At 40.0% G+C, this 13,861-nt stretch overlaps 1 protein-coding gene across 2 annotated transcripts in view; it reads left to right on the plus strand.

The window, feature by feature from the left end:
• The window catches only part of SLC35F1 (solute carrier family 35 member F1), a 231,385-nt gene that overhangs the window by 148,739 nt on the left and 68,785 nt on the right, over positions 1 to 13,861 (plus strand). The gene's annotated exons all lie outside the window — the stretch shown is intronic.

The raw sequence follows: 13,861 nt of genomic DNA on the forward strand, positions 1-13,861 counted from the left end.
TCCAATACCTCACTGGCTACTACTGCTAGCCTGCTAAGAGTGCATTGCTTCTGAGACAATAGCAACTACCTGAGTTTTACATACCTGTTCTGATCCTTCTTTCTTAAGCCATTTATAAACCCAGAGATACATTTCCATAATAATTTTCTTCTGTCTTATTTAACTCAAAGGGCTGACAGAATCTCTAGCAAAATTTCTTATTTTGCTGAAAACAAACAGCATATTTTGATATTACTGTATTTATCTATAATATGACCTAGAACCACTCAAGTATTCCAAAAAGTATGTATCCAGCCCGAACACACCTTCTGACATTTGCAGAGTCTAGATAATAGTACAGTTATGTCTCCTTAATAATAAGAACAAATTCACAAAGTAGGAGATTAGAGAGGTTTTTAATTTTCCAGTTGAATATCTGAGATTGCTGTTGATGTCTGACAAGACTGGGCACAGCTGAAGGAATGCTGCTGGAATTTTAAATGACCATAGAAATTAGAAGGAAAAAAAAAAAAGGAACAGAAACAACTTTACCATACCTAAACATAACTCCAGAGGAATAATGCTTTTGTACTGTAACTACAGGATTAGTCATGTCTTAAGTTGGCCCTGTAGCCAGGTGGAAGTGTTCCCATATCCTTTTGTCTTCACTAATTCTTAGTGAATTATACCAAAAATAGAGCACCTGGAGATCAACTCTGTGACCCCTTACTTTAGACAAAAGCAGTTTCCTGGCATGGCAGTAATAGTATTGAAATTTATATCACCCATAAAACTTTTATAGCAATGTAATTGGTTGGGCTATTAATAACTACCCAACCTTAGCCTTCCTTTATTGCTGTGAACACAGCTTGTAATTACATAAATGATAATAAGTAATAATGCTTAAGGGCACTATATAAACCCAAGCATTTTAGTCTCTCTAGTGCTTGCTCTTTGTGAACGAAAGTAGGAGATGCTAAAGCTTTACCTCTCCTGTGAGTACTTATTTCCATGCTCTCCTTAGAGAGTTCTCTAATGGTAAACAAGGTCGTAAAACTTCAATTTCTGCTCTCACTGCTTTAATCTGACTCCACTAACTGCTGTGCTAATACAGGTGTAAATTAGGCAATAGCAGGAAAGATTCAAAGAGTTTGAAGACTATTATTTTGCGGCACACTTCTGCAAATCAAATATCCTTGTAAAAGTGTTCAGGTGTTCTCAGTAGGGGACTATTAAAATCATCTCCTTATTGCCTTGTGTATGTTTTGTGCTGTTTTGTAGACTTACTTTATGAGTAGGATAGTATTTGTTCAACTTGTTTTCCTTGGTGAGTAGAGAGGATAAATGTCCTGCAGTTGAGGAAAGCGTAGTTCAGTCTGCTTTGCAACAGGTTTTGAAGTTGCTTCTGTTCTCTGTCAAGAGGAGTCTGGATGGCTATTCCTTCTGCCTGGTGCTTTGTGTCTCCAGTATCTTGCATACTTAGACTGCGCCACCATCTATAAAGTTTTCTGACATATCTGGACCTCCTGTGCAAGTCAGCTGATCCAACAGTAGTTATGTTGTTTATGTCCAGTAAGAATAGTGCTTTTATTAAAATTTGTCTGTATTTAATATTTCTCTGTAGTGTTAATAGCCAAAGGAAAATCCACTCTGCTGGTCAGCAGGAATTTAGGAAAAGTGAAATAGACTATAAGCTGACTGCAAGCAAGTTGTTCAATATTTATCCTCCAACCAGACTTAAATGCAGTACAGTTAAAAACAGCCCAGAATGAAACTCTGTATGGGTCTGCTCAAATTACCAACTTATACCACTTCTGTATTTATTTACAGAATCGTCCATCCTTAGGTTGCTTAAGCTGAGGGGTGCAAATAAGACAGGGTCAGTCTGTCATGTAAGGTCTTTCTAATCACCTGGATCTTTTCTGCTCTTTCCCAGAGGTTGGGATGAGACAACATTAAGCACAAAACTGAAGTATAAGTAGTAAATCTATTTTGCCCATGTTGACGAGATAGAAAATTATTAGAAAATGGCCAGATTTTGAGACTGTTTAATTCTCTTTAAGCAAAAGGCAGACTTGCCACTAAATATTCTAACTGACTGACTGGAAATTTCAGTGAGAACTTCCTCTAAAAATTTATTCAAGAAAAAGGTTCTATGAAGAAGTAAGCAGTCAGCTTTCATCTTTAGTCATTAAAGTTTCTCCTGTAAGTTTCTCCTGTAACTCCCTTAGGAGTACTTCTAAATCTCCCTTAAAAACATCACATCTGTGTGATTATTCAATTTCTGTTATATTTCTGAACCTAATGAGGTTCAACAAGGCCAAGTGTTGCACTTGGGGTGGAATGATCCCAGGTATTTATACTGACTGGGGAAAGAGCTCCTTGAGAGCAGCCCTGAGGAGAAGGACTTGGGAGTCCTGGTAGATGAGAAGCTGGATGTGAACCAGCAGTGTGTGCTTGCCCGAAAAGCCAACTGTGTTCTGGGCTACGTTAAAAAAAAGTGGTGGCCAGCAGGGAGAGGGAGGTGATTGTCCCCTTCTACTTGGCTTATGTATGTGAGGCCCCATCTGGAGTACTGCGCCCAGGCCTGGGGTCTCCAGCACAAGAAAGATGCAGAGCTCTTGGAGTGAGTCCACAGGAAGGCCACTAAGATGATCACAGAGCTGGAGCACCTCTCCAATGAAGAAAGGTTGAGGGAACTGGGCTTGTTTAGCTTGGAGAAGAGAAAGCTCTGGGAAGACTTCATTGTGGCCTTCCAGTACTTGAAGGGAGCATATAAACAAGAGGGGGAATGGCTGTTTACATGAGTTGATAGTGATAGGACAAGGGGGATAGTTTTAAACTAAGACAGAGGTTTAGTTTACATATTAGGAGGAAGTTTTTCACTCAGAGGGTGGTGACACACTGGAACAGGTTGCCCAAGGAGGCTGTGGATGCCCCATCCCTGGAGGCATTCAAGGACAAGCTGGACCAGCCTGGTCTGGTGGTTGGCGACCCTGCACATAGCAGGGGGTTGAAACTAGATGATCATTGTGGTCCTTTATGAACCTGGGTCAGTCTATGATTTACAAGAACCTTTTTTTACAGTAGTCATGTTAAACTTTTTTTTAAAGGTCATGCTAAATGTTAATGTCAAACAACACAGTAATTGTCTTTTAAAGGACTTGCAGAACTCTTTGGTCTATTTGATTTTGTTTGGGTATGTGACTCAAACACATATCTGCTTCTTAAAACATCCATCTCTTCAGTCAGGATTTGATGCTTGTATCAGAAAAAGTAGGAAGCCAAATTCAAAATGTAAATGGATTTGTCTTTGATGCTATTAGTCCTCTGAATACATCATGATCAATGTTATTGGACTGTAATCTGTGAGGGAACATTGTACTTTTGGCTTTAATGCTTTTGCTGGATGCTTGCACATCAGTACTCTTTCTTCCTCTGCTTAGGTGCCTACCATTCAATGCTCGTGGTTGTAATGAAATTTTGCCTGACAGCTTGTCTTTTGGCCTTCAGCATGGTTACTTAGAGTTTTCTAGCTCTTGTGGTTCTTGGTTCTGTAATGAATGAAGGGTTAAGTCCCATACTTGCATGGGGCATTTAACTTCAGGGTGATTTTTAGAGTTTCTCAAGAAACAAGCACTATCTTAATTCATGGAGTACTCTGCTACTTGAAAAATTCAGTACGAATTCTCTAATCTTAAAGCATGCTCCAAGAGCTTAAATATTTTTAAATTGTTTAGTTTTTCACTTCTGGTTCATTACAACTTAAGCATCCATAAATTGGACTCACGCTAGGATATCTTGTAAAACCTTAGGGCCTCCTCATATAGCCAGTGCCCTAATTGTTTTTTAGATGCTTCTGGCAGAGTTTCCTTGTGCACTCTAATACAACAGTCAACAAATCATGGTTGAGAGGGTGCCAATAAGTACCCTCCATCAGCTGATGTGGTGCAATTACTGTAAGCTGAAGAATGCACAGTAGCTGGGGAGAGGAGAAGAGATGAAATGCAGAGCAAAACAGGTTATCCCATTCAGGCTTTCCAAGACAAAATTATCAGCAAAACCAGCAGTATTTGTCATAGAATCATAGAATTACAAAGTTGGAAACGACCTATAAGATCATCTAGTCCAACCGACTCCTCATCACCATTGCCACCACAAGCACTAAACCATATCACGCAGCACGTTGTCCAGATGCCTGTTGAACGCTGCCAGGGACAGTGACTCCACCACCTCCCTGGGCAGCCATTCCAGTGCCTGACCATTCTCTGAGAGAAAAAGTTCTTCCTTATGTCTAATCTAAACCTCCTCTGATACAACTTGTGGCCATTGCCCCGTGTCCTGCTCATTGCCTGGGAGAAGAGGCCAAATCCCTCCTCACCACAACCTCCCTTCAGGAAGTTGTAGAGTGCAATGAGGTCTCCCCTGAGCCTCCTCTTCTCCAGACTGAACAATCCCAGCTCCCTCAGCTGCTCCTCATAAGACTTGTGCTCCAGACCCCTCACCAGTTTTGTTGCCCTTCTCTGGACACGTTCCAGGGCCTCAATGTCTTTCCTGTAGTGAGGAGCCCAAAACTGAACACAGTATTCGAGGTGCGGCCTCACCAGAGCTGAGTAGAGGGGGATGATCACTTCCCTGCTCCTGCTGGCCACACTATTTCTAATACAGGCCAGGATGCCATTGGCCCTCTTGGCCACCTGGGCACACTGTCGGCTCCTGTTCAGCCAAGCATCAACCAACACCCCCAGGTCCTTCTCTTCTTCACACTCATCCAGCCACTCATCCCCAAGCCTATAACGCTGCATGGGGTTGTTGTGCCCATAGTGCAGGACCTGGCACTTGGCCTTGTTGAACCTCATTCCATTCACTTCAGCCCAGCGATTCAGCTTATCTAAATCCCTCTGAAGGGCCTCCCTACCCTCAGGCAGATCGACACCACCTCCCAGCTTGGTGTCACAAGCAAACTTGCTGAGGATGCACTCAGTGCCCTCATCTAGGTCATCAATAAAGATATTAAACAAGATGGGCCCCAGGTACATACAAGTATTCTATGTAAGCATTGGCTGTAATTGAAACAGATGTGGTGTTGTTACAAACAGTAAGGGACAGACTCCAAAAGACAGTTAATGTAACACATAGTTCATGCACATTTGCATCACAGAGGAAATTTTGAAACTTCCCTTTAGTGTTATTAATAGCTTGTAGTCCAGCAGACTCCTTTTGGAGTTGAGTATGGCTGCTTAATATATTGTGATGTTTTTATGAGCACGGAAACATTTTCTGTTGCTCTGGAGTGGTTCATTGGATGCATTTAGCTCAACTAGGCATACGTTTCTGCAGGTGATTTTCCATTTATAGCTGTCCCATCAGTTAAAGCTCTCCAAGATTAAAGCAATGAAAATTGCTGTACCTATTTAAAAGTTAGATAATAGGCATCTAACAAATGTTGCCTATCTAATAATGGATTTAAAAAAAAAAGTGGATTTCTTCTAACAATAAATACCAAAAGTGCTTGTTTGACAAACAATTGGAAGAAAAAACTAAAAATAGGTCTGTATGTGGCAATCTAATTGATAATAAATGCAAGTATTGTATAGATTTATATGCATAGACATAGTATTTTATAGATCTGATTACTCTGCATTGTTTGTGAGACATATTGAATTTTATTTATATCTATCCACAAATTCTTTTTCTCTTGTTGATATTTCATAGAATTCTTTAATTAAAATGTGGATTGAGAATGAAGTCTGAACTTCAGCTTTGTCTCAGTCAAAAGTATTCCAGAGGGAACAGAATTTCCCTCAGAATGGTTCTTACTGTGCAGAAAGTTTATTCATATAATAATGGTAATTCCCGGTTCTTTCAAAGGAGTACTTTCTAGGAAGACACTGCTTATTTCTGCTTCTTTTATAAACTTCGGCATATAAATTAATTTCCATGGTAATACTCCCAACTTGGGGAAATAGAGGATATATATTCCAGTTGTGTTCACAATATCAGTTTTGTCAATCTTAAATAGTCAAATACCATAACAATGACCTTAAAACAAATACACACCATAGCAAAAATAAAGCAAATTCTGAATTCTAAGAATAATATATTTTGTGTGCCTTTTGGCTAATGCTGGTCCATAACTTCCAAAATGAGTGTAAGCCAAATTTTCAAGTTTTGCTTTATAAAGTGTATGAGGGCCTTCAAGATTCAATGGAAATTCAAACAGGATCAAAATGAATTGATATCAGAATCTATATATTGAGTTAACTGTGATGTATTGTAAATTGAGTTAAAGGATGGTTTTGTGCATGCAGTGCTTCATAAAGAAATATAGGAATTTGTTATTTTTGAGAAACATTTCACACTAATTCTGTAGAAGTCTAAGAATACCATTACATTTTGAAAATGAAACCCTCGTTTCTTAAATGTGAAATTACTTAATTTCTGAATATAGTCCTATTTTAAAACGTTTGATTCAAGAAACAAGTCAAAACATTGTTTTCCTCAAATCTCAAGTACTTTAAAATAATTTCCTGAAATTTCTAAAATATGTCTTCAGTCTTCAGGAATTTTGTTGCTCTTTTCTAAGTTTATTCACGTACACTTAAAGCCAACACTCTTTATTAATTTATTTAGATTATGAGATATGGTAAAATACTGAGGAATATATATGCACCAGAGTGATCATGAAGAATTTGTTTTCTAGTCTTCTTGCATTGTAATATATCCTTCTTATATAAGTGTAAATTGTGAGCACGTTCTTTCAAGTCAAGTGCTGTGTGCTCATGCATGGTGTTGCATCTTATGCCTTTTGTTCACACTCGAATTTGGATGAAAGTATTAATTATTTGCTTTCTTGCCACTTCCTAAGTTTTGCTTGCAGAACTCAGCAGTTTTTTTCCCACCCAAATAGTCACATGACAGCTGTGCTAGAGAAATTTCTAAGGCAGTATAATGCTTAAAGCAGAATACAGTATTTATAATCTTGTAAAGTTTTAAATTACTTAGAATCACAAAACTGTGGGGGTTGAAAGGGGACCTCTGGAAACCATTGAGTCCGGACACCTGCTGTTATAGGTTCACACAGGAGTAGGGAAGTGGCCAGGTCTGTCTTGAATATCTCCAGAGAAGGAGATTCTGCAGCCTCTCTGGGCTCTGTTCCAGTGCTCTGTCACCATCATAATCAAGAAGGTCTTTCTCATGTTCTTATAGAACTTCCTGTACTCCAGTTTGTTTTCACTGCCCCTTATTCTGTTGCTGGGCACCACCAAAAGGAGCCAGGCCCCATCCTCTTGTCTCCTACCCATTAGATATTTACGAGCACTGACAAGATCTCCTCTCAATCTTCCCTTCTCCAGGCTGAACAGACCCAGATCTCTCAGTCTTTCCTCATAAGAGAGATGCTCCAGACCCTTCGTCATCTTTGTGGCCCTCTGCTGCACTCCCTCTAGAGAAAGTTCCCCGTCTGTCTTGAGCTGAGGAGCCTAGAACTGGAAATAGTACTCCAGATGCGGCCGTACTGGCGCAGAATAGAGGGGAAGGAATAATGAACACTTCTGTCTGTGAAGATTTTGTCTGTTACTTCTCATTTATTTATGTATATTATTTTCTTTTCTCCAAGCTTCAAAGTCTTTCAGAACAATGGCTAAAAATACCACTTTCAGGCATCTGATCCTGACTCTGACAGTCCTCTCGTGGTTCACCAGTGCTGTTCCAGATCTTCACTTCCTTCTGGAGAACAAAGCTGTGCTGGTGACTCCCATTGCACTGAATTGTACATAAAACAAGTAAAGTTGCTTTTTGTTTGGATGCTTTTTCCTTCTTTTCTGAAGGGCTGTGTGTTAGTAGCAGCCTTGCTAAAAGCTTGCCAAGTATCTCACTGCTGATGAATTCCTAACCTCCATTTCATGAAAAAAAAGAAAAATAATAATTAATTGATACTCTTTTCCCTCAGTTTATTCCTCTCTTCATCTGCCTGCTTCATTCATTTTCTGTTGCTGGCAGCAGAGGTGTTTTCAATTCTCAATGACACAGGGTATTTATTATTAATAATACTAATCGGAGATGATTTCTGATCATTCATCCCTGCTATGTGCTGCAATATGCTTTGATTGATTCTGCTAATGTTTTCTCATTATGAAAGCTCCAAGATTTTGTTGCAAAAGTAAAGATAATCAAGCTATAGAGAGGAAAGTTAATTTTTATGTGTCTGCAGAGGAAAATTTTGTTGCTCTGGCTGCCCCCATGGGGGTTTTGTGCTTAGGACTTCAGGACTAGTAGAAAATAACTAGGATTAATCAACACTTACTACAGCATCTTCTATCAGCTGAGAATTAGGTGTTTGGTGGTGTTTACAAGAGAACTGTTGCAAGCAATCTTCATCACAGACCCAGAAAGAGTGAGGTTATTGCAGCTCTGTTTATCGGTGGCACTGGTGATTACAATCAACTGGAAACATTATTCCAGTGAAGGAGCCTGCTGTCAACTTGAGTTTACAGGTAAAACACAAATACAAACAAAATGAATACTAAAAACAACAACAACAACAACAAAAAACCACATAGGAATAACTCTGATAAAAGGAGGACAATAAAACGTGAGTTATGAATTATTGGAGTTCTACAAAGAAGACCTTATACCATGACATTCTGAAATATTTAACTGACTTACTCATTTCTTAGAACTTTGTGATTATTTGGAATTTTAGTTCTGTGTTATAAGCAGATCCTTTGCAAACACCCTCATTAGATGAGCGATGCAGCAAGGTAGTGCATACAGAGGCAGAAGTATGGCACACCATCCATTTTCTTTGTCTTCATCCCAGCAGTCAGTGCAGGAGAGCAAAGAAATCTCAGCATCTATCTCCATATTCTGCTATAGTGTATCTTCTGGTATTTTAACCATTGTGGAAGTTGCCCAGACATGGTGCTGGCTAAGCAATTGTAGGTGGTCCTGCTCAAGGTGCAGTTGGTCCAAGTGAACTCCAGAGGTCCCTTCCAACCCCAACTATTCTGTGATTCAGACTTAATTTGAAGATTCTATTTCTAAAGTAAAAACTATGCTAATCAATTCTTGTTAAAACCAAAAAGCAAGTATTTAACTTTTCATGGATAAGAACAGTGCTCTAAAACCAGACCATAAGTGCTAAAAGGCAAAAAGCAAACTATGAGTGTTGTGTTCAACAATTATGAGTAAATGTTGTGTTTGCTCTTATGATTAGGACTGTAAAAGACTGGAGGTGGTGAAACACCCTTGGCACATGCATAGCCTACTGAAGTTCAGTGGTGTTGGATCTATATTGTTATGGAGGAGTAGAGCCTGTTCTTACTCTGTGTTTACATCCGATACACTTCACTCATGCAGGCTGCAACTGCTGAGCACTGAAGAGCTGAATTCTAAAAAATCATCTGCTAGCATCAATCATTTCTTTCCTTAAATTGGTTCTATGCTATGCTCAGCACATTGACTTTTTCCTAAGCCATTGTAAGAAAATAAAAGCAGGTGCACATTATTAAAACATCAATGTCTCATCAGTTTTAACTATATGTTTTCTAAATTACTCATGAGACTAAATAGAAAGTCTGGATGCCAGAATCAGAAGCTGGCCATCTGTGGGCTAACAGTTGCAAAGCACTGCATTCTTTCACAAGCAAAATGCTGGCCAACCTATTGCTTCAGTGAGCCATGGCAGCAAAGCTTAAAAAACAAAACCAAAAACAAAACAAACAACCCACAACAGATTCTTAGCATTTATGCATATTCAGAGGAGGTCATTGTGATCACTCTGTGTCAGGTGCACATGTGCTCTGAGTGAGGCGCAGAAAGGGGGCACAGAAAGTGAGGGAAGTGAATGATATTACTGAGAAGGATACTTTTATTCTCTGCTAGAGTCAGTGGAAAGAGCTGTCAATAACAAGCACCATAGGAGAGTAATGACTGCAGAAGACCTCTCTCCAACAGTGAGATGCTGCAAAACCTGAATGCCAATCAGACCCCTCCTCTTTTGGCTGTGCAGCAAAAAAAATTCCCTTTGCTTAGCGCGTGTGTGGCTGATTGAAGGCATTGTTGTTTAGTGCGGCTCTTTTCTTTGTGGCTCACTCAGGGAAAAGCAAGCACTGAATTGAGGCTTTCTCTTTTCAGAGAACAGCCATGAAGGAAATCGGTCCCATTCCCAATTAAAGGCTGCGGTCCCACAGGAGAGCAGCTTGGCTATCACTTTGTGTAGTGTTTGAGGCCAAGGGTGAAAAGCAGATGGCGGGAGGAAGAAGTGCACTGCATTTTCTAGGTCTTGCAGCTTATGTTAAAAACAGGCTATTTTTAAGGATCTCTCTTTCAGACATCTATCAGACCTTGTTACAAGAACTGATGATATGCTGTCAGTATAGACTAGGGAACCGATTAAATGATGACACGAGGCACAGAGATGCTCTTTCGGGGTATCTTTCATCTGAGTAGCAGTTTATTAGCAGACATCCTTAAAAGAGGTCAATGTGTTGAAAAGTGAATGCATGTTAAGAAAGCATTTTACTGAGCAGAACAACAGAACCTATGGAGAAACTGCATTAGTTGCTGCTAAACTGGTCTCTGGTTCTGTTTGTCGCAACAGAAAGCAGCAAAAAGGCCAATCTCTGAGTCAGGATTTCTCATGGAGTCAGATGAGCAGATGGATGGCTGCCATTTTCTAAAGAGAAAGGAGGATTTTGTTGGGTAAGAGAAAAACTTTAGGTCTTAGAGTGCTGACTGAAAGTCTGGCTTGACATTTGTAAGTGCATCTAATTAGTTACTGCTCCAGGTAGGACCAAAACAAACTGAAAACAATATGGAAAAGAACATACCATTCATAAAATACAGTAAATGGTAGAAATAAGACCGGTTCTGTAGTGCATCCGTAGTAATCCTGCTGACTGCAGTAAAATCTCTTTAGGCTGTTGCTCTCCCTGCAGTCTTGGTGATTGCACAGGAGGGCGCCAGACCTCGGCAGCTGCTCCAGGCAGAGCCAAGTGGAAGAAGATAGAGCAATTGTGGGGACACATGGGCACAAACCAGAGCTGTGTCAGACTGGCTGCCTACTTTTGTTCCAATGTGAAAGTGCCTTCTGTTCCCTTAGCCACCAGTATAGTGGCTAAAAGAAAACAGATGCCCTTGTTTGGCTGTTGTTGCACCCAAAAATGGTGAGAGCCCTTCATCAGGCCCTGAGTTGACAGCAGGAATGGAGAGTGATTGTAGATGTCCTTGTCTGAAAGCTGAGGCGTACCCAGAGCAGCATCAGGTCAAAGTGCTGTTTGCTGAAGGGTGAGAGCTTAGGAGACAGCTGGTTGTATACCCATCCAGTTTTAACACTTCCATTATCCCATGCATCTCTTCAGGCCTGAAAAAGTAATATTAGGGTGTGTTTTCAGGACTGAGGCTAGCCAGTACACAGTGGCAGTACTGCTGTTGTTGTGGTTTCTTTCTCCAAAATATGCCCAAAGTAAGTCATGAATTTCTTAACAGTTCACGGTAAGTCCTTGTGGCACAGCCTTTGCACTGAGAGTCGTATTCCAGCAAAGACAGTGACAACTTTTTGCCAATTAGAGGTATTCCCCACATGTGGGAAGACCAGATCCATAGTCTCACCTCAGTGTAGGCACATATCAACATTTCTCATTCTTACTGAACTTTCCCATGAGTGAAAGATCAGTCCTGCATCTCCCACATCCCCTTTATTGAGGCTCTGCAAGGGAGTGAAGTTCATTCCTGGTTGGAGAGGACTAGCAACAGTCAGACCATGTCTGCTATGGAGTTGTTTATTCACTAGGACTTTACAGTTAATTTCAAAGTCCAGATCCTGCACTCAGATTTCTGTTCAACCCCTGGCAACAGTGGCGAGAATTTTCTTTTGTTGACCTACGAAAACTCATATTCCCATATTTGCATTTTTTAGCACCCCTCATCAATTGCTACTTTTGAATGCTTTGTTCTTATTCATTCTTTCCTGAAGATAAAACCTAGTGACAGTGCTTACTGGATGTGTTTGTGAGACTCTTGGCTAAAAAATATAGCGTAAACTCTGTTATGCCTATGGCAAACATGTTAGACAATAATTAGCCACTGAAATTGTCGTGTTAGCATAGATTTAATGAAAACTAGTATTTCTTTTATGTTTTAGATCTTACATACAGTTTTATGAAGACCCAGTGGATGCCAAGGTGGCAGTGATTGTATAACATACATCAGCTTATTTCAGTTCAGCCTCAGGTCTAGGTTAATGGACAGGGCTGCCTATAGTAAAGAAAGTAATATTAATCCATCAGCAGCATCCCTTTGCTCAAGTTTTCTTTCTCTACAGCAGCATGAGATCACAAAGACCAAGATTCCAGAGACCTGTACTTCCCTGTCAACAGGCAATATTGTAGTGTTGTTCTACATGGCTATCCAAGCTTACCTTCACTTGGCAGTTTCCCCACCATGAGGTAAATCAGTGTTAGTCTATGTGTTCTACAGAAAGCTCATCTCCCTACTGCCTCATGATCTGTGTCAGTCGTTACACCCTTAATGAATTTATTAAGCTATTACCCAAATAAAATACAGTGCAGTAAATTAGCATAACCACCAAGAAGAAACACACCAGCTTTACAGGGGGAACAAAGATAAAGTAGAAAAATGCAAATGGCAGTATCTTCAGAGAAACAAAACAAATCACATTTACCTGCTCTTGAAGTTGAGCAGATTATTTTTTACACAGTGATAACAGACTACCAGAACAATACAGTAGCTTATATTATCTGTTTCAATTTAATCTGTTTCAATTTAATAGTAGTGAAATCTGGCTTCAGGTTTGGCTTTAGTATAGGTGAGAGATTTCAATTCAACAGCATCGTCAGTAGTAGTAATTTCCTGTTGTTCTTTACGTCTGTTGCTGTTTACTTGCCTATTTCCCTATTCTTCAGCTACTGTATTGTGGAATCCCCTTTCATCAGCTCATCTCAGTACAGTAAGCTGCTGAGTATGTGCTTAACCCCAGTCAGAACTTCAGGTACCAGTCAGTATTCGGTGTCAGGGTACCACTGGCAGCAACAAGATGCATGTGTTGAGTCAACATTTCTCTGCACTTTAATCCCAACTGTCATCTGTGTTCTTTCATATGTACACGTCCTATTGTCAGCATGGCAACTCCAGAATAAGTTTAACTTACACCTCAACTGAAGCCTCTGCTCTTTCCTGCTGGTTATTCCAGTTAATTAATAGTGAAGTTTCTTCTTTTTTATCTCATTCTTGTGTTTTAGTGCGTTCTTGTTTTTTTATCTTCTATTAGCCATTTTCAAGCTCCCTTCTGTTCATGTGAAGGAAGTTTTTATGTGTGATCTCACTAATTTTGGCCCAGTATTCAGGCTGGCTTCTCCATCAAGGGAGAAACAGTCTGACAGAGTCCAGCAGTGTTACCTTTTCTCTTCATGCAGGTACCTGGGTCACGCGGTAGCTTTTTAGTAACTTTTTAGGTATTGAATTACCTGTTCTCATCCATTTAATTTCAGTATAATTCAGTTCACTTAGCTCTTAACCAGAAGGCCTGTGTTCCAATTACACAGGATAACACAGTTATAGCTGTAGTTGTGGGTACTGGGACTCATCTTGAGGCTGCTTTGTTTTATTTCAGTTCATCTGCAGGTCTAGGTTAATGGACAGGGCTGCCTATAGTATTATAAGCCCAATTTCAAGGTGCTTTGGGACCAATACTTAGTACTTTCACTGATCTGTGTACATGGAACATCTACTTGGAGCAGATAGCATTTGTAAAAGGTAAATAATCTATGTCCATTCTCAGAGCTATAGGACATTTCTTAAGGATAGCAAAGTACTGAAAGAGGAAGGAGTGATCTCATGAAACAGTAAGGAAATGCAAAGG

Source organism: Lagopus muta, chromosome 2 (genome assembly GCF_023343835.1).
Source record: "Lagopus muta isolate bLagMut1 chromosome 2, bLagMut1 primary, whole genome shotgun sequence".
Taxonomy (NCBI): Eukaryota; Metazoa; Chordata; class Aves; order Galliformes; family Phasianidae; genus Lagopus; species Lagopus muta.